The sequence below is a fragment of the Lissotriton vulgaris genome, chromosome 7 (genome assembly GCF_964263255.1).
Source record: "Lissotriton vulgaris chromosome 7, aLisVul1.2, whole genome shotgun sequence".
NCBI classification, from domain to species: domain Eukaryota; kingdom Metazoa; phylum Chordata; class Amphibia; order Caudata; family Salamandridae; genus Lissotriton; species Lissotriton vulgaris.
Window position 1 is genome coordinate 1,337,395,966 of NC_141695.1, and position 25,373 is coordinate 1,337,421,338.

At 46.5% G+C, this 25,373-nt stretch overlaps 1 protein-coding gene across 1 annotated transcript in view; it reads right to left on the minus strand.

The window, feature by feature from the left end:
- Positions 1–25,373, minus strand: part of LOC147703646 (polyserase-2-like) — a 1,078,318-nt gene that overhangs the window by 961,198 nt on the left and 91,747 nt on the right. The window lies entirely within an intron of this gene.

Genomic DNA, 25,373 nt, shown 5'->3' on the forward strand with positions numbered 1-25,373 from the left:
CGCAGGTCACCTACGTCTCAGGTGGGGCGGTTAGGGTGAGGAGTAAATCCAGCCAAAGCGGGCCAATTTGTGCCCGGAATGGACAAAGGACCTTACCTCGGAGCGGTTAAAGCGTGTGGTAGGGCGCCACCAAACCAAACTCCATGCTGCCAAACATCAATAGGTACTTCCTGTGCTCTGTACGGAGCATATTCAGCAGGTACAGGTGACGGAGTGTACGAGTGGAACACACCAGAATTTGCGTCCACTGGTGGAAATGTCACCCAGGAATAAAACAGTTCGTACGGGTAAGCATGTTCCGCACTCACCACCAGAACCACAGCCAAGCCTTCCAAAGGTACATCATAAGTCCGCAAATGATCACGCACCGCAATGCGACTATGCAGCGGAATGTCCACGGCTTGTGCCATGACTGCACAGGAATGTGAAAAAACAAAGATTACTTTGTAGCACAACTGGGTAGTAATTCAAGGAAACCGTTTTAGATAGATTCAAGCTTGAAAAGACCTATTTCAAAAATAGGTAGGTTTTTCCGACACCGCCGTTTTCCGGAAACGGGAATGAAGGGGTTAAGGTTTGAATGATATACTACTCGAGTGTCATGATATAAGGCCAACAACCGTTGGGCGCCATGTAGCAGGGTTTCCGTTCTCCCACAGAACTGTGCATAGAGATCTAGAACCTTAGTGAATTAGGGTGACCCAAAACTCACCTTGGTATCAGAAATCCCCTTACCGAGCTAGCTACAGTGTCTCATTGGTCATAACAAACTCCCAATGACTTAGACAAACCAGAACATGAACTTTGAGTACCTCAGGTATCGTGGAACACATGAACACTCTTTCGCTCTATAATCATTTCAAACCAGAACGGGGAGTAAAAGAACACACGTGCAAGTTTGAAATATTTATTTTTCAATGCAAGGTTCTCAAACGCAGTATCTTATATAATACCAACATACATATTATAAAAATCAGAGTTATCAGCATAGTCACTAATCCATAGTAAGCGAACTGTGATAGCATATTATAATGCAAAAATCTATAGAAATCTGTATCACCTATTTTTCGCGCACCCTATTTAGCATACTATATTATATCTAAGAAGGTCTCATTTGGGTTTTAGCAGGGCGGGCCCATACCTCTAAATGTCAGCAGAAGAAGATCACATCATCAGCTACCAACTCTCTGCATGCGAAGCACCATCAAGTGTGTTTTTGCATTCTCGGTAACTCTATCTTAAACCCGCTTAGAGCCCAATGTTGGCAGCAACATTATTTGTGTTATGTCTAATGTGGTGCGAGGATCAGGCCTCCCAGCAACCTTGTGTTAGGTTATTCTTAGAGGGTGCAGTTCTCAGTGTGCAGACAGTGTACCAAGTGTACCAAGCGCAACTGATATCAGAGCAATAACATATTATTCTCAAATAAATCACATCTTTCGTCTAGGTTGAAAGCTGCAATAACAATTATGTGTCGTGTGCAAACTGAAGCCGAAGGAAAATATGTCGTTTAAACATTTAATAAACTCATGCTAACTTAACACAATATATAGAAAAGCAGTAACTATATGACAAGAGTTGTTTAGAGATATTTGGACGAAAGTCAGGGCAACAGGCTGCAATACGATACTGTGGGGGGGGAGACTTTAATGCTATCCTAGATGATGACTTGAACAGGAAGAAGGCTGCCCGATCCCTGCACCCTGCAGCTAGCGCTGCCCTGATGGCTATAATTTCTGGCGGAGACTTGCTCGACATATGGCGTAACAGACACCCCTTGGTCAGGGAGGGTACCTGCTTCTCTGATTATCACAGCGCCTGGTCCCGTTTGGACTTCTGGCTAATATCCCGTAATGTGGCCACTTGGACTTCAGATGTAGTGCACCTGCCACTTTCACTGTCAGATCACGCTCCATGCTTGTTGAAATTGTTTATTCCGAGCTCGCTTCCGCGCGCCTTCACCTGGCGCCTACCACCATATGCCCTACTTGATGATGCCTTTAACCCCTTCCATGCTCATGACGAGCTCAGCTCGTCATGCAGCACAGTGCTTGTGTGCTCATGACGAGCTGAGCCGTTTTTATTGCTGTCCAGCACAGCAGGGGAAACTCTCTAGCAGCGATGCGGTTAAAGAGGAGATACGGTCGGATATCACTGAGTATTTCACTCTGAACACAGGTTCGGTGGCCACTAAGGCTTCACTTTGGGAGGCATTTAAGGTTGTTATTAGGGGTCAGTGAATTGCCAGACAGGGGGTGTGTTGAAGCTATTAGGGGCACGATTGCTTCCCCGGAGGTCATATAAGGGATCTTGAAGAGAGGTTTTATTCCACTGGCGACCCCAACACTGTTGCCCTCCTGAAGGCCAAGCTGCTGGACTTTTCTGAGGAGGCGAGGCGGGAGGTTAAGTTCCTTGGAAAGTATGCTGAGGCGAGACGGTACGGGGAGGGGGAAAGGCTAGGCCGCACGTTAGCTGGTATGATTTGATTGCCCATGTCCACCACGTTCATCCATGAAATACATACCGCACCAGATACCACTGTCAGGGGTCATATAGAAATTCTGAATGCGTTCTCCACATTTTATTCCCATCTCTACACTGCCACTGAGGATACATGCCCTGAGGGGATGCAGTCCTTTCTTGACTCAATTGCATTGGTTTGGTTCAATACCATGTGGTTCTGTAACTTTGAGGGTCTGTGGTTCGGAGTTTCTGAACCCGTTCAATGAAGGTCGTCGGATATAGACGATTTTGGTATTAGCGGGCCGCAAATGATGAGTCCGGTATGTACGAGTGTTTTCGTCATAACCGATCAATGAGAACACTATGTATTCAGGGATTTCGTTTGAACCCTCGGGTTCCATTTTGTGTGTGGCAGCCATTTTGTGTGGTTGCCCTCACATAGGCCGATGACTATGGCCGAACGAGTCCTTGGGACACGTACACCGTAACTAACTCTTGTGTGACCTGGCCGAACTGACACCCTTGCCCGAGGCTGACCTCGCTGAGCCAGTTCCTTGTTAAGCAGCTGGTCAGATAGAGATCAAAGAGCAGGACATTGCTGAGTTTATGGTACATGCACACACCCTTCTATCTTGCTTCTCATCTGCTTCTGCTCCTTCCTTTATGGCTTAATCACTGATTTGGGTTGAGGTCTTTATGATGGGTTTGTCTGGCCCGTTCGAACAGGAATATTGAATTTTGCTTGGTCTTTTCTGGTGGGCTGGACAACGGAAAGTGGGATTGTCGTCATGCGATATGTTTGAAATGTCACCGTTTCATTGGTCAGTTTGTATGTAATTGATGCTAGCCAGGAATGTGATTTTTGGCTTAAAAGACGATGCTCCGCTCTATGAATGTGTGCTGTCTCTAGCGAACCACCCGTGTTATGCTTCGTAGACCTCTGTTCCTGGTTGCAGCCAATAAATTTGGTCTCTGACGTCATCAAGAAGTGTCCCGTGTCTCTGTTTGCCAAGGCAGGGGAACTCGAAGACATCGGGCGTTATCCCTGGCGCCGCTGGGTTCTAAAACCCGGTTCTTCAGTTGGCGCCCAACGTGGGGCGACTTCAGCGGTACCGGTCCAAGCCTGAAGATCGTGAGGAGCTTCGTGTGGAAATTCTGGAGGAAGGCCTGCCACTTCATCGACCCCTGTATGTCGTCTTGGTCCGAAAGTCTTTGCTACGAGGTTCCCCGCTTTCGGACGGCTACAAAGGACTGCTGCCCTGGCTGTCGCCCGGTCGTTGAGCCATTAGATGATTTGTAGAGCGAGACAATAGACGGGTCTTCTGGTGACGCCATCGACATTTCAGTTAAGTATGAGTGGAGCGTCTCCCAGTCCTTAGTTTTGTTTGGGTATCCTTTGGGATTTCTTTGATTTGGTACCTGCAGGCCCCAAAGCCGAGGGACTCGTGTATTCATGAAACTATCGTTTTGAGATTTCCCTTGAAGTTTGAAGCTAGACTAGTGAGCGAAGATGCCTGGTCTTAGCAGACTTGGAAAGATATTTGGTTTTGGTTGTACTAGGGATTCCCGATTGGAGGATTCGTGTCCGGTTCCTCCGATTGGAACTCCGACCTATGAGCTCTACATAAAACATGGAGTGGGCCCCATTGCGTATAATGAAATATGGGTTAAATATACCAGGAAAGACGGTGTCCTACAGTGGCCCCGTTATGGTAGCTTTGAAACTGAGATTTTAGACAATCTCGAAGTTAAACTGTTCAAGAAGAAAGCCCGGCCGGCGATGTTTAACTCTTTCCGCTTATGGCAAAAGGAAGCCAAACAGAAAGAAATTAAGTTAGCGAAGAAAAATAAACGAGAACGAGGTATGTCAATGGTGCAAGCTGCTATACAGTTTAGGGATAATGAAGAAGAACAAGAAAGCGAACAGATGCTTAGGCAGCGTAAACTAGCGGTGGACAAGTGCTATCCAGCTTTGCCACCTCAACAGCAAGAAGAGAAGAAAGATCTTGTGAAAGATCCTTTAATGTCGCATCTATTGAGTTCGCCACCCCCTTATGCAAAGAATGCTACGGCACCTCCGCCACCAGTTGTAGTTGCGCAACCACCTGCGATTCCTCAACAGCCAGCTCCTCTTCCACTGGCTCCTATTCCTTTGGTGCAGCCTTCTCAAGGGCCGCCGACTTTGCTACCTCCTTCGTCTGCTACTCCTACACCTGTCTTGTCTGTTCCTTCTGTTACTGTTCCGACTTTGGTTTTTTCTCATTCCGCTCCGTCTCCTGTTCTTTTGTCAACTTCTCCTTCTGCTCCACAGAGAATGACTGATGCGGTTGCTAGTATCTTTTCTCCTTTGTTGGGTTCATTGGGTATGTCTCCGGTTGTAGAGCGTAAGCAATTGCGTAGACAATTGCCTGGTCTTGATGAATGGACAGTGTTAGATCACTTAGCGCGTAAATGGATTACGTATCCTTCGCACTATGATCTTGAGGGTGTTATGGATGTTTTCCATCAATGGGAAGCACCGAAACAAAGATATGTTTTTGATATGATGTGTTCTTTCCTTCGTGAACAATGGGAAGATGGTGAGGTAGGACAAACTCCGCCTGAGTTGTACCTTATACGTTCTGAATTTGCGAAAGGGACTGTTGTGGGTCTCGAGGTTGAGAAAGCAGTTGCGACGTTGTTGTCGTTTAGGAGTGAATCTCCTTCTCAGCGACTGTTTGCGCCTGATTCGTCGGTTAGGAGGAAGGCGCGTCAATATCTGATGCGTGAGGTTCCTCCAGTTTGGAGACCTGGTTATGCACAAGCTGTTCCACCTGTTCAGTCACACTTTCAGCGAGTCTGGGTACATGTTCCTTGGAAACGTGCTGAAGTCTTAGCTCTTAAGCAAACTTTGCCTGATCCCCGGAAAAATCCAACAGGGTTTTATAAAGAGTTGTCTCAAACTGCGGGTTCATGTATTATGAATCTGGCCGATATCGACATGTTGTTTGGGAATGTTGTCCCACAGCCTATCTGGGGTAAGATTCGTCATACGGATCATGCGCAGGAATTAGGTGATACCTGGAATAATCTTAGAGATGCAGATAATAGACAAGTAGTTGGTGCTAAACCAGAGGATTTGATTTCTGACCTTCCTGGTAGGATTATTGATTATATGAAGACTCTGATGCCTGATGTGCGTGTTAATTGGGACAAGTTGTCTGCATGCAAGCAGAAGAAAGACGAAACTGTGTCCGACTTTTTCACTAGGTTTGAAGAGACCTTTGTAGACCACAGTGGTCAGGATATGAGTACCGAAGGTGGTCAAAGGTTGTTCGTTGACAAATTTGTTCATAATTTGCTTCCAGAATTATGTAATAGGTTGAAGGATTCTGAGAGTGCTTGGGCTGTTTCTACGTCAGCGCAGATTTTGGCTACTGCCCAGTACTATGAAAATAGGAATAAAGATGAGATAGAGAAAGCGGATAGGATTCCTAAGGAATTGAAGACTAAAGTTCTTCTACAGCAAGCTTATCCGCCTCGTAATAATCAGCGCGATTATCAGCAACCTCAGCAATATCAGAGAAACTCGCCAAGGTTCGAGTCTTCTCAACAGCCTTTTTTCCGTAGACCCTAATCAATGTGCGTATTGTAAAGAAGATGGTCATTTCAAGGGTAGTTGTCCGGTTCTGTTACAACGTACGAATGGTGCTTCTGGTATGAGAGGTCGAGGTGTTCAACAAGCTCCTAGAGGTAGAGGTCGTGGTCAAAATACGCGTTCTTTGCTTCCACAGAACTCTATGAATAGCTTTGATCAGCAGAATGGTGCGTCTGGTAGGATGCCACAGTACTATGCGGACGATTACTATGTTGAAGGTGAGAATGTGGATGGTAATGACTGCTAGGACAGCCATAGACAAAGAGAGGGAGTTGTTTCAGTTCCAGTAGATCAGAGTGGACCCTATGTTGAAGTGATTGCATCAGGTGTGTCAGAGCCTTTTCTGTTGGATACTGGTGCTGCAAAGAGTTCTATTATGCACTCTAAACTCCCTGGTGCACCTTTGTCTGGCTTAAAGAATGTTTCAGTAGGTTTTTCTGGCGCCCTGGTTACGAATCCGATTTCTAGTCCGTTGTCTATTTCTGTTGGACCTTGTGAATTCGAAGCACCCCTCATTCTGACGACTGGTTGTAGTGAGAACTTGTTGGGATTGGACTTGTTAAAGAGATTGTATGCGACGCTATATTGTTCTCCTTCAGGAGTACATCTTACATTGGGTAAGAGAGTGATCTCTCCGATGTACTTGTCTAAAGATCGACTTCCACCTGAATTGTCTTCTCTCCCCGATTCTCTTTGGGCTACTGGTCTGAATGATGTGGGTCTCCTAGAGATTCCGCCATATGTTGTGACGTTGAAAGCAAATGCTAGATTACCACGCATTCCACAATATCGTATCTCTAGTGATGGTGAAAGAGCACTTTTGGCGATCATTTATGATCTGATTGAGAAAGGTGTGATTGAGGAAATGAGAGGTAATGTGTGCAATAGTCCTATTTTGCCTGTTCTGAAGAGAACTGATTCTTCACAGCCTCCTGTATATAGGTTCGTGATCAATCTCCGCGAGATGAATAGGATTGTTGTTCCGCAATTTCCTGTTGTACCTGAAATCACCGCTTTACTGACTTTGATCCCGGCTACAGCCACGTGGTTTTCGGTGATTGACTTGAAGAATGCTTTCTTCAGCATCCCGATTGCCGTGGAGAGTAGGGATATTTTTGGGTTCTCATTTGGAGGCCGAGTTTCCGGTTTAAGTGCGCTCCTCAAGGCTATTGCGAGAGTCCATCGATCTATAGCCAAGCTTTCAAGACGCAACTTGATTTGCTGGTTTTGCCTGATGGTGCTGCTCTTATTCAGTACGTTGACGATGTGTTAGTTGCTGTTGACAATGAAGAGATTTGTAGAGAGGCTACTTTGTCGTTGTTACACCATCTGTATGATTTCCATCATAAGGTTTCTCTTTCAAAGTTGCAATATTGTCGACAAGAAGTTACCTATTTAGGTCACCTCTTATCGAAGGAGACTGACCCCAGAAAGAATTCAAGCGATTGCGAAAATGAGTGTGCCTATGACACAGAGAGAAGTACGTGCTTTCTTGGGTATTACGTCGTACTGTAGACAGTGAATCCCTAATTTTTCATTGCTTGCGAAACCTTTGATAGCTCTTACTGTTAAGGATACTCCAAATCCTATTCCTTGGACTGACGAATGTCAGAAGAGCTTTTCAGAATTACGTGATGCGTTGTGTTCGGCTCCTGTGTTGGGTACCCCCGACTACAGTAAGCCTTTCACATTATATGTCCACGAGAGAGAGGGATGTGCATTGTCAGTTTTGACTCAACAATTTGGCGATAAGCAGCGTCCATGTGCTTATTTTTCGTCGACTTTGGATCCGGTAGCTAGAGCATTGCCGAGTTGTCTGAGAGCTACAGAGGCAGCGGCTGTTTCGATTCGACAGTCTGCTGGTTTCGTAATGGACAATACACTGATTGTGATGGTTCCACATGCAGTGGATACCTTGTTGAATCGTACAAGACACAGCCCTTAACTAGTGCTCGGTTGTCTGGTTACGAATTGACCTTGTTAGCGAGTCATGTGCATATAAAGAGATGCAACACGTTGAATCCAGCTACGTTGTTGCCGATTTCAACTGAGATAGACGATACTGAACAACATGATTGTTTCCTTAGAACTGAGGAAGAAACGAAAGGGAGGATAGACCTTAGGGATACTCCTCTTCCAGAGTGTGATGGTACCTTATGGGTTGATGGTTCGTGCTTCAAGCTTCCGAATGGTGATACGACTGCGGCATATGCTGTTACGACTTTGCATACGATTGTTGAAGCTGCACGTATCCCACATAATTCAGCGCAAGCAGCAGAGTTGATTGCATTAACGAGAGCGTGTGTGTTGGCGAAAGGAAAACGAGTGACTGTGTATACTGACAGCCAGTATGCATTCGGTGTGGCTCATAGTTTTGGACGTTTGTGGAGAGAACGTGGGTTCCTGACTTCGCATGGGACCAAGATCCAGCATGGTCAGTTGGTGAATGAACTTCTTGAATCTCTTACTTTGCCGTTGCAAGTAGCGATTGTGAAATGCAGTGCGCATAAGAAAGTTACGGATGATTTTGGTCGTGGTAATGCGTTTGCAGATGAAGTAGCAAAAGAAACTGCAAGAGATGTGATGAGTCGAATGTATGCTGCAGGTCCGGCGGGATGGGTTCCAGATGGAAGTATGTGTGAAGATACGATTGAGAGTGTGAAATCCATCCAAGCTGAAGCTACAGAGAAAGAGTTGAATGAATGGAGAGAAAGTAAGGGTAAATTGGATTAGAATGGTTGTTGGATTGATTTGTAAGAGCATCAAAGATGGTTGTTACCCGATGAGTATGTACTTCCAGTGGTTACGATGGCTCATGGATTGGCTCATATCAGCGTGAAAGGGATTTGCAAGTTGCTGGCTCCGGTTTGGCAGAATGCCGGAATTCCTAAGTGTGCAGAGAATCTGGTTAAGAACTGTATGGTGTGTTTGATGTACAATCCTGGTAAGGGAATTCCAACCCCAGCTGATCATTTTGCTCCTCCAACGTATCCGTTTGAGGCTTTGCAGCCACATGGAGAGGTGCAACAATCTAAAGTATGTGTTAGTGGTTGTTTGCTCTTTTTCTAGATAGGTGGAAGCCTACCCTTTAAAGGACAACACTGCCTTGTCCACAGCGAAAGCCCTTATTAAGGAATTCTTCCCTAGGTTTGGATTGCCGAAAATTATCTGGAGTGACAATGGAAGTGAATTTGTGGGTCAAGTGATGAAGAGAATATGTGATGGGTTAGGTATTCGGCAGAAGTTTCACGCTGCAAATCACCCCCAATCAGCTGGTCTAGTTGAGTGCTATAATGGCACTCTAAAATTTAAGTTAGCCAAAATTCAAGCGAGCTCTGGTTTACAATGGCCAGATGCCTTGCCCCTAGCCCTTTGTCTAGTAGAATGACTGTGCATTCACAAATGGGTTTGAGTCCATATGAGATCGTGTTTGGTCGCCCGGCAAACATTTGGGGAGTGCCGAGGCCGACAAAATTTAGTGAACTAGAACATCCTGTGTTGCTTGACTACCTGTACGAATTGACGGCTAAATTGCGTGTTTTGTATCAACAGGTTCACGATTCGTTACCACAGGCTTCTGAAGATCCAGGCACGCCATTGAACCTGGCGCTTGGGTGCTCGTGAAGAATTTTCAGCGAACCAAGAACGAGCAGTCCCGCTGGACCGTACCGTATCTGGTGTTGTTATCTACCCGTTCTGCAGTTCGAGTGCACAGTAAAAAGAACTGGATCCACGGCGTACATTGCAAAAGGGCTCCTTTGCCTCTGCCGTACGACCGGTGGGTCCAGAGAGGACTTCCTGATTCTGAGACTGAGACCGTACCTCGTTTTCTGGCATTCAGTGATGCCCGTTTGATTGGAACGAACACTGAGCAAGAAAGTGATGATCTTCTCCAAGAAGCTGTGCCTCCGTTGAACCGTTTGAACACTATTGAACCTGATTTACTTTTCTGAGAACAGACATTGCCTGGCAAACAGCGTTATAATTTGCGACCGAGAGTCGCGGGACAAAAAAAAATATAAAGTTTTCTTTTTCAGGTTAAACTCTCCTCCGAGGAACTAGTTTGATTTTTGTTTTTCAAACCGCCATCCGGGTTCAGCTGTAGGGTCGCGGTTGCCGAAGTCTTTGGAGTGCAAGCCGAAGACATTAGGTCGACGGTTCTGGTTGGCCTAAGGGAGTTGCCCTGGGCTGACAGAAGCATTCCTTAGCATAGAACAACCTACCACCGCGAGCAGCAATTAGAGAGGATGGAGTTTTTCGAGATGGAGAGACCTGTTGAGAGAATAAGCTTTAAGAGCAAAATCTGTAAATAGATGAGCAGGAAAACATTTTTAATATTGTGTTTATTTATGTTGCTTAGCTTAATGATGTTTTTAATTGGATATGAGACATTCTCTTTTCAAGTGACGTTCATGCCCACTACGCAACCTATACCTCCTCCTACTATTTCTTCTCATTCTTTTCACCCTCTGCCTGAACATGAAATCGTTAGAAGACTGGAATTTGCTAACAATTCTTTTGTTATGCTTCTGCACCAACACCAGCTAGTAATGAACACGACAAACTGTTGGGGTGTGGCCTAACGCCCCATACGACCGATAAGGTATTCCGTAACTGGTTTTGCCTTTCAGCTATAATGGTTCAATTTGGGCATACAGGACGATGTTCATTTATGCTCATGGAATCTATCCCCAACGTGCCGTGAAAGATAGTCCGAAGACTAGTGCTCTGGTCAAGGGTATAGTCGACATGATTAGAGGAATTAGTTCCTATGAGACTATCCCGAGAGATGAGACACAAGCATACATTGGTTGGAACGTTACTGGATATGGAGTTAGTCTGAGTGTTAACCAGCGAGCGAAAAGTTCTCCACCGATTTGGATAGTGCCCCATCAGGGTCATTATTGTCTGCAGGGTAATGGCAAGAATCCGAGAGCTCAGTTAGGGAAGAGTGTCTGCACTGAGACATATGTATTTGCGTCTCAGACTTCCCCAGCATTCTTAGCAGCTAAGGGTACCTATTTCATTTGTTACGACAAAGCGTACACATGGTTGCCCCCTGACTTCTCGGGCACATGTTTTGTTTATTTCCTGTTGCCTCCCACTTTTACAGCTGCGGCAGATTACCATAAGACGAGAGTTGCTAGAGGTGTCTTCAGTAAGGAAGATACCGCAGGGCAAGAGTTGGGAGATTTCTTTAAGGGTTTTCTGCCGTTCTGGGGACCTATGGCTAACAGCAGGAACATTCGCCAGTTGACGAGAGTGGTTGAGTCCACCATAGTCGACACTGCCGGTGCCCTTAGTAACTTGATTGCTGAGCTCCAGTCGGATCGACTTATGACACTTCAGAATAGAGTTGCTCTTGATGTCATACTTGCAGATAGAGGTGGAGTGTGTAAACTGATTCAATCGAGCTGCTGCGTTTTCATTCCAGACAACGCTCCGACAGTCTTCCAGGCCATTTCCAAGCTACATAAGATCTCCGAGTCTGTACATATAGACGAGGGAGATTGGCCGTTGATGGGATGGTTTTGGGGATTGTTATCCACGTGGGGATGGAAGATTCTGATGGTCATTGGGATGATCTTATCTATCCTTTTCCTGTTCTGTCTCTGTGTACAGTGTGCTCCTGCTATATGTGGCCTCTGTGCTACTTTGTGTGCGAGGAGACCTGTCCAGAGAGAGTTACAAAGTACTAGGATGATGCTACAGCAACATCTTGATGATCTGATGAATATAGACCTGGATTCAGACTGACATGGGTTTGGGTTTATTGCCTATGTAAGGGCAAAAGGAGGGTCTGTGGTTCTGTAACTTTGAGGGTCTGTGGTTCAGAGTTTCTGAACCCGTTCAATGAAGGTCGTCGGATATAGACGATTTTGGTATCAGCGGACCGCAAATGATGAGTGTGGTATGTACGAGTGTTTTCGTCATAACAGATCAATGAGAACACTACGTATTCAGGGATTTCGTTTGAACCCTCGGGTTCCATTTTGTGTGCGGCAGCCATTTTGTGTGGTTGCCCTCACATAGGCCGATGACTATGGCCGAACGAGTCCTTGGGACATGTACACCTTAGCTGACTCTTGTGTGACCTGGCCGAACTGACTCCCTTGCCCGAGGCTGACCTCGCTGAGCCATTTCCTTGTTAAGCAGCTGGTCAGATAGAGATCAAAGAGCAGGACATTGCTGAGTTTATGGTACATGCACTCACCCTTCTATCTTGCTTCTCATCTGCTTCTGTTCCTTCCTTTATGGCTTAATCACTGATTTGGGTTGAGGTCTTTATGATGGGTTTGTCCGGCCCGTTCAAACAGGAATATTGAATTTTGGTTGGTCATTTCTGGTGGGCTGGACAACGGAAAGTGGGATTGTCGTCATGCGATATGTTTGAAATGTCACAGTTTCATTGGTCAGTTTGTATGTAATTGATGCTAGCCAGGAATGTGATTTTTGGCATAAAAGACGATGCTCCGCTCTATGAATGTGTGCAGTCTCTAGCGAACCACCCGTGTTGTGCTTCGTAGACCTCTGTTCCTGGTTGCAGCCAATAAATTTGGTCTATGACGTCATCAAGAAGTGTCCCGTGTCTCTGTTTGCCAAGGCAGGGGAAATCGAAGACATCAGGCGTTATCCCTAGCGGTTCTTCAAACACCCACAGAAAGTATATGGATCTCCAGTTCAATGACGAAGATGTCACCCAGGTTATAAAAAGCTTACCGCTTGATAAAGCCCCAGGCCTGATGGCTTGACCACATCTTTTTACAAAACATATGTTGAGGAATTGGCGCCTAGGTTGGTGGCGATATATGAGGAGGTTCTGGAGGAGGAAGTACTGCCTAAGTCCATGAGGGAAGCCATAAATAATACTTTGTTAAAGCCCGGGCAGCCAGAAACGGAGGTGGACTCATACAGACCGTTATCGATGATAAATATAGACGTTAAATCCTAGCTAAGCTGATTGCAAGTAGAATGTGCACTGACTCTCCCTTGGAGGGGATTTCCAGCTGCCTGATGACAGTATTGTATCGTACTAGAAATCCAACGTGCAATGCCTCATTTGGAGAGCAGCTAGCCCTTACAAGGAGCACTAAGGCCACAAAGAGTTGGGGTGACTATAAGGCTTCAGTTCTGTGGCGATAGAATTTTAAAGAGCGTTAAATATCTAGAGAATAATGAGTCTCTCCGCTGGTGTTGTAGGTTGCAGAAAAATGGTTTGGGTTGGTAATTACTATCACACTGTCATCATTGAAATGAAGAAACGGCTCCTGGATAGTGATAGCCTGCATGTCTCCAACCCTTCCTGCAGAAGTCAAAGCCAGAAGTGCCACCACTTTCCATGACAGAAATTTCACCTCCGCCTTGTGGATAGGTTCGAAGGGATGCCTTATGAGTTGAGACCTGACCACATTAAAGTGCCAAAGTTGTGGAATAGGCTTGACCCGAGGGAAGACCCTAAAAAGTATCTCATGAATTGTTGGATGATTCTAGATAACCATAAAGAGGGGCCTGAAGAGGTTCTAGTAAAATGTAAAATAGCCACAAGATGAACCTTAATAAATGATTGAGCTAGACCAGCTTTCACCAAGGAAAGAATGTAAGAAAGAATCCCATGAGCCGAAGAAGAGAAGGATGAATGCCCGATTTCTGGCACCAGAGACAAACCTCTTCCATTTCGTCTGATATGTTTTGTTAGTGCTCTGTGCCCGGACGTGAGAAAGAATGTCTTTACATTCAGTGGATTGGTTCAGATGATTGAACTCTGTGTTCAGAAGCCATGCCGCTAATCGAAGCAATTTTGGATCCGGATGTAGCACTTGACCCTGGGACATCGTCAGAAGCGATGGGAAAGGACCCAGGAGAATCAGCTCTCTCTCCGAGAGAGGAAGGTGTTCTGTGTACCAATGCTTGTGTGGCAAGATGGGGCTATGAGGATCATCCTGCAGGGATCTGCCTTCACCATCATGAGAAGCTTTGGTAGGAGGGGAATGGGAGGAAAAGTGTAGGCAAAAGTGCCTGACCATGCGTTCCAAAACACATCCCCCCAGGATCCCGAATGGTGATGCCAACTTGCGAAGTACCAGCATTTCCTGTTTTCTGGAGTCACAAATAGGTCTATGGATGGCTTGCCCCAGAGCAGAAAAAAGGGTTGTCTAGTGTTTCCTGGTGCAGTTCCCATTTGCGGCATGCAGACTTGAGCCTGTTGAGTGTATCCACTGGCACGTTGAGATTCCCTGGAAGATGTCCTGCTCTTAGCAAAACCCCATTCTGGATCGTCCACTGCCAGATGCATTGAACTTCCAGTGATGACAGAAGGCACCTTTCCCCCCTGCTTGTTGAGATAAGGTATCACCATTGTATTGTCTGTCCTGACGAGAAGTGATGAGCTTCTTATCCTAGGAAGGAACGCTTGGAAGGCTAAATGAATTGCTCTTAGTTCCAGCAAACTGATGTGGAGAAGGCAATAATGTTGCTGCCAACGATCACTGATTTGAAGCTCTTGCAGGAACGCTCCCCATCCCTCCAGAGATGCATCTATAGTTATTACTCGCGGAGCAGAGGATGGCAGAAAAGACAGACCTTTTGAAATGTTTTTCTGCTGGGTCCACCAAGAGATAGTTTGGAGCATAAGCGGGGTTACTTTCATGATAATCTCAAAAGAACAGTTTACCAGGCGCCATTGTAAGTCTAGTTGTTCCTGAAGGGGATGCATCTGAAAGGGGCAGAATGGAATCAGGGGAATGTAGGATGACATTGAACCCAGGAGAGACTTGTAACAGCAAAGTGAAAGTGACTTTTTTTTTAGGAAGAGTTGAGCCATAGACATCAGTTTGGTACGTCTTTCTAGTGATGGGAAGGCTTTGCTCAGAGACATGTCCAATATGGCTACGAGAAAGGTAGTACTTTTGAACGGGTGTAGGTTTGATTTCTCCTTGTTTAAGGTAAGCCCCAGACCTGTGCAAGCTGTTGTGTAAGCCCGGGCTGCCACAATGGACGGAGATTTTATCAACCATTCGTCCAAGTAAGGAAACACCTGGTGATGTTGCCTTTTGAGGAAAGCCGCTACTGGGGAAAGACACTTTGTAAATATCCTTGGCGCAGATCTTAGGCCGAATGGCAGAGCCTTGAATTAATAGTGGCTCCTGGCTACAGTGAAGCGAACATACTTCCTGTGCGATGAGTGTAAGGAAATATGGAAATAAGTGTTCTGTAAGTCTAGAGTGGCCATGAAATCTCCTGAATTTAGAAGCAGTAGTATGTCTTGAAAGGAGACCATACGAAAGGACTGTTTCTTGAGATAGGAGTTGCGAGTCCTCAAGTCTAGGATAAGTCGCCACTTTTTGAAAGTCTTCCTTACCAAAAAGAAACTGGAGTAGAATCCTTTCCCTCTCTGGGATGCCATAACTGGTTCTATTGCCTCTTTCTGGAGCATCAACCCGGTTTCTAGGAGCAGGAGGTATAGATGCTTTGCCACTTGTAAGTGAGGTGGAGTGGATTGTGGAATTGAATAAACTCTAGCGTGTGGCCAACCTGAACATGTTGAGCACCCATTGATCAGTTGTTATCTTTCGCCAGGTTTGAATGTATAAAGAGGTAAGGTAAGGTAAGGTAAATTTATTATGCATAGTTAATTAAAACCAGTGCAAACATTTTACAAAGAAGTTTTAAAATATCATAAGAAAAATTGATTCATTAAGTTATCATTAAAAGAGTATACAATAAAATGGCCAATCTAATGGCCAGTAAAATTACTCTTAAGGCAGTAGAGCATATTTCCTTGAGATCTGATTAGCGTCTATATATTTCCTGTGTCAATGTTCGGATTGTTTTTTGACAGTTCTTGCTCGATTATTGCAAGGAACTTTACATATTTGCAGTTCAGTTTCATGTTTGCCGGGTTCAGGCAAGCCAGCACCGCTTGCCTTCTGGTGCGAGTTCCTTTCTGCTTGAGCTGGTCCTTTAAGAGCTGTTGGCGGGCTGGCCTCAGCTCTTGGCAGAGGCAGGTCATATGAAGTATGTCGCCCTTCTCTGTGTCACAAAAGATACAGGCATCATGGCCATTACTCCTGAGCCAATGTATAAAGAGATTTTTCCCCTCACACATGCCTGAATGTGAAAAGGGAGTCGGAGTCTAAAAGTATTCTATGTTGACGTGTGGAATCCTTCCTCTGTCAACCTGCTCTTACGCTGATCTGGAATAAGCTGTAGACTGAGTTTGCCAGTGAGTGTACTACAGTTGATAAGGCTGTGTAGAGGAGGTGTATGAGGGATACCTGTATTGTTGATATCCACCTCTATATAAGGGCAGACCTCTTACCTGAACTCCTCAAAAAGGAATCTTATGGTACTGGAGGGTCCCTGTTGGAAATGGCCCTTTTTGCAGGGTTTTCCCCAAACCTTTTGCTTCTTCCTCCTATTTTTTCCTGAAATGCTGTTGTTGGTTTTAGGACTCTGGGCACTTTACCACTGCTATTCAGTGCTAAAGTGCATATGCTCTCTGTGAAATTTGTATTATGGATTGGTGTTTCCATGATTGGCATATTTAATTTGCTTGAAAACCCCTAGTAAAGTGCACTGTGTGTTCAAAGGGTCTGTAAATCAAATGCTGCTAGTGGGCTTGCAACACTGGTTGTGCCACCCACACAAGCAGCCCTTCAAAGGTAATTTAGACCTGCCACTGCAGTGTTTATGTGCAGTCTAGTACTGCCATGTCGAGTTGGCAAGTGCACCCACTTGCCAGACCCTAACCGTCCCTTTTCTTACATGTGAGTCATCCCTAAGGTAGGCTCAAGGTACCCCTGTGGATAGGGTGCAGTGCATGTGAAAGGTAGGACATGCCCTGATGTGTATGGCATGTCCTGATAGTGAAATACTGCCAATTTCGTTTTTCACTATTTAAAGGCTATCTGGCCCATAGGAAAGCATGGGAGTTAATTTATAACATCTTATAAATCTAACTTCCACCTGGGACCAGATAGGAAAATAAAGTTTAGTATGCCTGAACTCAGAATCTAAAGATGCATCTTTTAGTAAAAGTGATTTTTACATTCTGTGTTTGAAATTACTACTTTTAGAAAGTAGGTGTTTTCTTGCTTACCCATTCTGTGTGCCTCTGCTAGCATGTGTATTGACCGTCTGGCTTTCAAGTGAAAGGGGCTGGGGATATGCATTGGCTCCAGAGAGTATGGATGAGTCAGGGCTATGTTGAATAGACCTGGGCTGCAATCAGTGTAGTGGGAGGAGTTTTCACTAGCACCTGAATAGGCCCAGTCTGCATTTAGAGTAGTGGGAGTAGATTGGGCCTGCTCTGCATTAGACAATGCTGTCTCCGCCTCCTGCTGGGAAGATGGGTCATAGGGGACCAAACTGGTTTGAATAAAGCACATACACTCTCTGCCTGAAAGGACAACGGAATTTGGAGTATACATATTGGGGCCCATACCCCAGAAGGGCTTGAGGTAGAGCTTGCCCCCTGTTCAAGAAGTCTCAGGAACAGCAAAGACTTCAATTTCTTCTGCCATCAACATTGGCGATTGTGTGTTTTAGACTGCAACAGAAGGAAAAGCAACCAGTGCCATCTACAATGCTGCTGTCTACTCTGTGTCCTGAAGGCACCGCAGAAGGCACCGCCGCATGCTGCACCACAATCAGGATCTCGCCGACGATGCCAACCGATGCAACCGAGCCACTGCTTGCACAGTGACCTATGGGCACCGCACTTCACACTGCCTCGCTTCATGACGCTGCCTTGGTGTCCCTGACTCTGCCGCTCCATGCCAACATCGACTCCGCTGCTTGCACTGTGGTTCAAGGGCACCGCCCGTAGGTTACACAACGCACCATCCTCTTTCCACACCGCAGCCTTGGCCCACCAACACCGGCGCAATTGACTCCAGTTCGTCAGCCAACCACAATGCTTCAGCAACGACCAAACTGCTGCTTGCACCATGACCTGCCAGCACCCCGACAAGCACTACAGAACTTCGCACCGCAGCACTGGTCTCACCGACGCCACTGTTGAACCCTCACCGAGCCGCTGCCTGAACTGCGACCTGAGGGCACTGCAGACACACTTCTGCACTGCGCACCACATCCCCGATGCCCGCCGACACTGGCGCTCCTGACTTCAATCACGAGGAGTATGATCTGCATAATGTGTGACTTCAATGGCCTGACGACTCCTGCACCGACCTCCGGAACAGACGCCTGCGGATGCCGGCTTTTCAGGGCTCATCGAGAGGTCGCCAGCGCCCTGCATTACTAAAGGTACTGTTTTGAGGGTCTTCCCGACACCGTAGCTGGCCATGATGCCGTGGTCAGCCAGAACTGTTGGACTTGTTGTTCACGACGCCGTGATAGTCCCAAAGGGCGCTATCAACTTCAAGGAACTATATTTTAAGTCTATTTTGAATATTGTAGATTTCTGAGAACTATATGGTAAATGTTTCTCGTTTTTGGTCTTGTTTTGCATATATAAAATATTGGATATTTTTTTAAACAGGTGTGGTTCCCTTTTGTAGTGTCTTCACTGTATTACTGTTGGTTATGTGCAAATGCTTTACACACTGCCTCTAAAATAAGCCTGACTACTCATGACAAGCTACCAAGGTGGTGAGCATGGGTTATTTTAGGAGTATAATTCCCTTATCCTGACTAGAAGGAAGTGTCCCTACTTGGACAAAGGCGCAAACCTTTGCCAACTATGGGTCCCCATTTCTAACAGTCCCCAAAGACTTCGCTGTTTCAATGTCCTTCTTTATATCCTGGCGAGCCTCATTGATGTACTTACCAAAATGGGCCTCTCCATCAAGTGGAAGATCAAACATTTTATTCTGAACCTCTGGCCGAAAAGATGTTGCTCTGAGGCATCCTTGTCGGCGTAAGACCGCTGATCCTGCCAGAGACCCAGTGATGTCCATCGCACAGTCTATAACTTACGAGGAAGCTCTCTCACCCTCCCGGAGGATTTCCTTGGCGGCTGACATACTTCAATCAGGGAGTTGGCCGATGTGAGGGGCTAGGTCTCACCACATCTAGCGATCATAAATACCTAAGATCGCTAGAACATTAGCTGCCCTGACCATCAGTCCTGACATCGAAGAGAATCATTTGCCTGCGTTGTCAAGGCGTCTGCCTTCCTTGTCCGGAGGTGTTGTGCCTAGAGCGGCCGGGTACTTGGACTTCCATAGAGCCGCTTGAATTATTACTGAGCCTGGCTTTGGGCGACCCACTATGCAAACCGGACTATCTTCTGAGGTCTTATACTTCTTCTCCAATCTAGGAAGAACAGGAATCACTGTGGTGTCGTCTTCATGACCATAAGGCCCTCCTTCCATATGTAAGCAACAATGCTAATGGCTCGCACTGATTTCCTGAAGGGTTCTTTGAAGTCATAAAGAAAGCACTCCTTTTGCGAAGTTGGCATTGGCAAATTATATCTATTGGCTGCTCTTTCCAGAATATTATAAAAACCATAGATATCTTCAGGTGGAGAATCTATAGGAAACGGTGAGGGTGAAGACGGGGTGGGAATAATATAGTTGTCACATTCCCTGTGTGGATCTGGAAGCTCCCTCTCCTCCTGGTCATAATCAGAGGTGAAAGGATGCTAGTCAGGAGGCAGTGTTGATGGTGGATCAGTAACTGTGTGTAACATTGTCACCAATTGAGGGGTGGAAGGTACTGAATAATGTTTCGGAGGCACCACAGAATGTTCCGGAACAGTAAAAGGAGCCAGAAATCTTTTCTTTTAGTGCAAAAGCATAAACTGTAGATCAGAAAGCAACGAGCATGGCATACAAACCATCTCCTCCTGATAGTGTTGGTGGTAGTCCTGAGGAGGCACATAATAGTGTCTCTCCTCATAGCCCTCCTCAAAGTCGTCTTCCTGGCATTTTATGTGCAATACCGATGGACTGCGGGCGTAACCAAAGGGGCCATCATCATCCTCCGAGTCCTCTTCCTCCAAGAGATGTGAAGGAATGAAAGGAGTCACCTTACTAGGTGGTGTGATTTCTGGAATTGAGTGTCTGATTCTTGATTCCTCTGCAGGTATTTTTTCCCTTGTCGATGGTGTCGTCGGTGGAGCCACTATCGAAGGCAAACTATACACTATACAGTCGATGCCATTGACCGCACTGTAGCTGTCGTCATAGCTGTTGTCGTCGATGTCATCATTGCTGTCGTCATCTCTGCCGTCGTCGCTGTTGTTGTCGCTGTTGGAACCACTGACAAGAAAGATGTTGGCAGTACAGTAACCGACGATTCTTGCCGAATCTTCAACAACAATCCCGTCGTCAATGACATCGCTGGAGGAGATATTGATGATGACTGTCCCTTGACTGCGGATCCCCGGAAAGCATCGCTCCGCGACGATGATGGTCCTCTTCATCAATTTTGCCTTCGATGACGATGATTTAGCCAAAGGTAAAGCCTTTGTGGATGGTTTCTCCTCAGGAGCAACACAAAAAGGCTTCTTGAAGGCTTTCCTACCCTCAGGAGGTGTTGACGGTGGCAGAGAACTCACCTTTTTAACTCTGCTGTCCCCAGCCAAATGTCCTTTCCTCTCCTTTCACCTCGGTGAGGAGATTTTGTAGGACTAAGCCTATAAGACCCATGGGAGATCGTTTTTGAGGCTTTACAAGGGCGCTCACCGGATGAGTGAGGTTCAAATCTTTCCCTCTTGTGAGACCTTCTGGAAGATAAAGGAAGAAGAGGCCTCATCAATATGCTAACTAGATATAGGCACCTTTCTGTATTTCAGCTTTTGAGCCAAACGGGAAGTCCCTCTCATGATCCCTCAGCGTTTTCGTGGAGAAGGTACACTATACCTTACAATCCTTGGTCTTGTTTTCAGGGTACAGGCAGTAGATACAGTCCTTGTGAGGGTCATCCACATGAAGTCTTTTCTTAGAACAGGTGGCACATTCTCTAAAAAGACCCTTCTTCTTTTCAGGAAAGTAGATTAACTAAGCCCAATAGAATTCTGAAGAATATGTTAGGAAAAAATCCTTGCAAGAGAGTAGATATAGGAGAAACTGAGCAGAGCTCAGTGGAAACTCCCTAGCACAACATGCAGTAGAAAATCTGACGGTCTGAGGTTGTCTCGGGTGAGTTCTAGAAGGTAGGGTGTTCTGACTGGCTAAAGCCTGCTTTTGGTGTCTTTTACAAAAAGTGATGGATATGGAATAAAACTGAAATGAGCCGAGCATGATTTTTCGTTTATGTTACCTTGCATTGCTGGTTCGATACACAACAGGGAATGATTCAAGCATGTGAATCTATGAAAGTTCTAATAGTGGAGTAAAGATGTTTCTCCTCGTTGTACCTCCCTTACGCCTCCCATTGGGAGGCATTCGTTTTTGGCGCTGCCTCAGATTTACGATTTCTCATAAATTTGAAGAAGTGTCAAAAAGACATGGATGATGCTAGGAACGCCCCCAGCAACACTCGCAGAAAACTGTGTTAAAGGGAATGATAGTTATCAGGCAGCATTGAGCCAAAAAAAGTGGCTTAGTGCTGCCTGATGAACAAGTTACTTACCTTCGGTAACCCTTTTTCTGGTGGATACAGTATCTGCCCGTGGATTCCTCACCTTGTGAATATCCCCCTGCGTCAGCAACATTCGGAAATTCTTTTGTAGCTCTTCACACCGACGTGGACGACGTTACAGGACGGATGGCTTCGCGCGCTCGGCTCCGCTGACATCACTGACTCCATAATAGGACTCCGTCGGCGTGATAACATCAGTTCCGCCCTTTTTTCTGTGCCTTCGAGGCACATGGACAGACCGACAACAGTAGATATACACGCAATGTACACAGTACCAAATAATCAAAATAACACACACACGGTGTGTAGTCAATGCAGGAAAGCAATTATAATAACACATTTCCTTTGACAATAAAATATTTACATTAAAACAATGACACTAAAACAGGTATAGAAGAGCGGACAGGGGGGGGGGGGGCAGTGAGGAATCCACAGGCAGATACATCTGCCAGTGGATTCCTCACCTTGTGAATAGAGTCCCACAGCAGTCCCCACTCCTGGAGGAGGGTGTCCACTCCCCTATACCAGAAAATCCTAGAGAACAGAACGCGCAAAGTGGCCGTCCCTCCTCACTTCGGAATCCAAGCAGTAATGCTTTGCGAAAGTGTGGAGGGAAGCCCAAGTCGCTGCTCTACAAATGTCCTCTACAGGTACACCCCTATACAAAGCAGATGTAGCAGACCTTGCTCTAGTAGAATGAGCTCTTAAACCTTCAGGAGGTTCCTTACCCGCCAGAGAGTAGCATATCTTGATACACAAGACAATCCATCTTGACAGCGTGTGCGCTTGTGCACCGCCTTGCCTTTTCTGGCTTCAACAAAACCCACAAAGAGCTGGTCATCCACTCTGAACTCTCTGGTTCTGTCCAGGTAGTAGCTCACCGCCCTCTTAGGGTCCAAGAGGTGAAGTCTCTCCTCCTCTTTGGAAGGGTGAGGGGGAGGATAGAAGGTAGGGAGGGTAATGGACTGCCCCAGATGGAAGGGAGTTACCACCTTAGGCAGAAAAGCAGCCCTGGTCCTGAGTACCATTCGTTCAGCATGAATGGTCAAGAAGGTCAGGAATGGGGGCTTTGAACTAAGAGCTTCAAGCTCACTTACCCTCCTTGCCGAGGTAATTGCAATCAGGAAGACCGTTTTAAAAGATAACAGTCTCAAGGGACACTTGTGCAAAGGTTCAAAAGGTGAACCCATCAAGAAAGTAAGCACAAGATTCAAGTCGCATTGAGGCACAATAAAGGGAGTAGGAGGACATTTATTTGTAAGATCCTTTAGAAACCTTAAAACAATAGGAGATTTAAATAAGGATGGCTGATCCGTCAGACAGAGAAATGCCGACAAGGCCAAAAGATAACCTTTGACCATAGCTACAGCAAACCCTTGCTGAGCCAAAGAAAGAGCAAACTGAAGTATGTCAGACAATCAAGCCATCAAGGGGTCAATGGACTTCTCCCCACACCAAGAGACAAATTTAGACCACCTATAAGAATAGATAGACTTGGTGGAATGATGCCTGGCTGATAAAATTACATCCACCACGTCATGTGGGAGAGAAAAATAATTCAGGTTGCCCCGTTCAATCTCCAGGCATGAAGGTGTAAGGTCTGGAGGTGGGGGTGGGGGTGTAGAACCTGCCCCTCCATCTGAGAGAGGAGATCTGCCCTGGGAGGGAGACGGCAGGCATGAGAAGAGGTGGAGAAGATCTGTGTACCACACCCTTCTTGGCAAATCCGGGGAGTTCAATATGACTTGGGCCCGGTCTTGACGTATCTTCCTCAGAACCCGAGGAATCAAGGGTATGGGAGGAAAGGCGTAAAGGAGTCTTGAGTCCTAACTCAACTGAAACGCGTCCCCCAAAGCTTCCTGCATCGGATACTGGAGACTGCAGAATGACGGGCAGTGAGCATTCTCGTGAGTGGCAAACAGGTCCACCCGAGGAGTTCCCCACGTCCGAAAAACGTGATGAACCACCTCCGGATGAAGCCTCCACTCATGATCGGCCGAGAACTGCCGACTGAGACTGTCTGCATGTACGTTCAGAACTCCGGCCAGATGATTTGCCATCAGACAAATCTGATGGTCCTGAACCCAGGACCAAAGACGCAAAGCCTCTCTGCAGAGACACTGCGATCCCACTCCTCCCTGCTTGTTGACATACCACATCGCGGTCGTGTTGTCCGTTAGGAACCTGAACCGACTGACCACGAAGGGAAGAGAGGAAGGCCTTGAGCGCCAAACGAATCGCCCGCAATTCCAGAAGGTTGATGTGGAGTAACCTTTCCTCTGGAGACCAAAGACCCTTGATCTCCAGGTCCTCCAGATGAGCACCCCACCCTAGAGTGGATGCATCCGTTATCATCGTGGCCACCGATGGAGGCAGATGGAAGGGCTATCCTTGAGTCAGATTGCCCTCTACACTCCACCAAGACAGATCCGCTGCAGCTTCTCTGGAGATCCTGACTGACTCCCTGAGATCTCTGTTGTGTTGATACCACTGCCTGCGGAGGCACCACTGGAGTGCCCTCATGTGCTAGCGTGCATGGTTGACCAGCAGAATGCAGGAAGCCATCAGACCGAGCAGACAAAGAACCTTCAGAACTGGAACGACCGCTCCATTGTAAAATAAAGGAATCATTTCCTGTATGTCGCGAATCCTTTGAGGAGGAGGGATTGCCCGACACACAGTTGTATCCAGTACAGCATCTATGAACAGGTTGCGCTGGGAGGGCATCAGGTGAGATTTGGGTACATTTATCGAAAAAAATCCCAATCTGTACAACAACTGAATTGTGACTTGCAGATGATGGAGCACTTTCTCTGGAGATTCTGCTTCGATCAGCCAATCGTCCAGATAAGGGAATACTGGTATCCCTGACCTTCCGAGATGTGCTGCCACCACAGGCATCACCTTGGTGAAGACTCGAGGCGCAGTAGTAAGACCAAACGGAAGGACCGCAAACTGGTAATGTTTCGTACCCACCGTGAAATGGAAATACTTCCTGTGCGATTTCAGGATGGGGATGTGGAAATATGCATCCTGCATGCCGAAAGACACCATCCAGTCTTCTTCCAGCAGTGCTTGAAGAACCTGCGCAAGGGTGAGCATCTTGAACTTCTCCTGCTTCAGAAAGAGGTTCAAGATCCTGAGATCCAGGATTGAACGAAGTCTGCCATCCTTCTTGGGGATCAGGAAATACCGGGATTAGCATCCCTGACCCCTTTCCTGCTCCAGAACCACCTCTATCGCACCTTTCCTTAATAACGCCAGGACTTCCTCCTGCAGAAGTAGCAGATGGTCCTCTGAGCAAAACCCTTGGCAAGGAGGGTAATTCGGAGGGAATTCCCAAAGGGAAGAGCATACCCATTCTCCACTAGATTGAGAACCCAAAGGTCCGATGTGACTGATTCCCAATCTTGTAGAAAATAGGTAAGCCGACCCTCCACAGGACCCGCATGAGCCAGAATGGCGGATCTAGGGCTGCTTTGCTGAGGTTGGAGGGGGGTTGAAAGAGGAAGAGGAAGAGGAGGAGGAGAAAGAGGAGGCTTGATGACCTCGAGGACGAGCTCTTTGTCTGCCCCTGTATGATTTGTACAGCAGATTTTGCTGTTGCTGCTGCTGTTGCTGCTGCTTGTAGGCACAAAAAGAAGGACCTTCCAGATCCCCTATACCTTTTACCCACAGTTCCTCTGGACTGTAGACCCAAAGACCTGGCTATTGTTCTGCT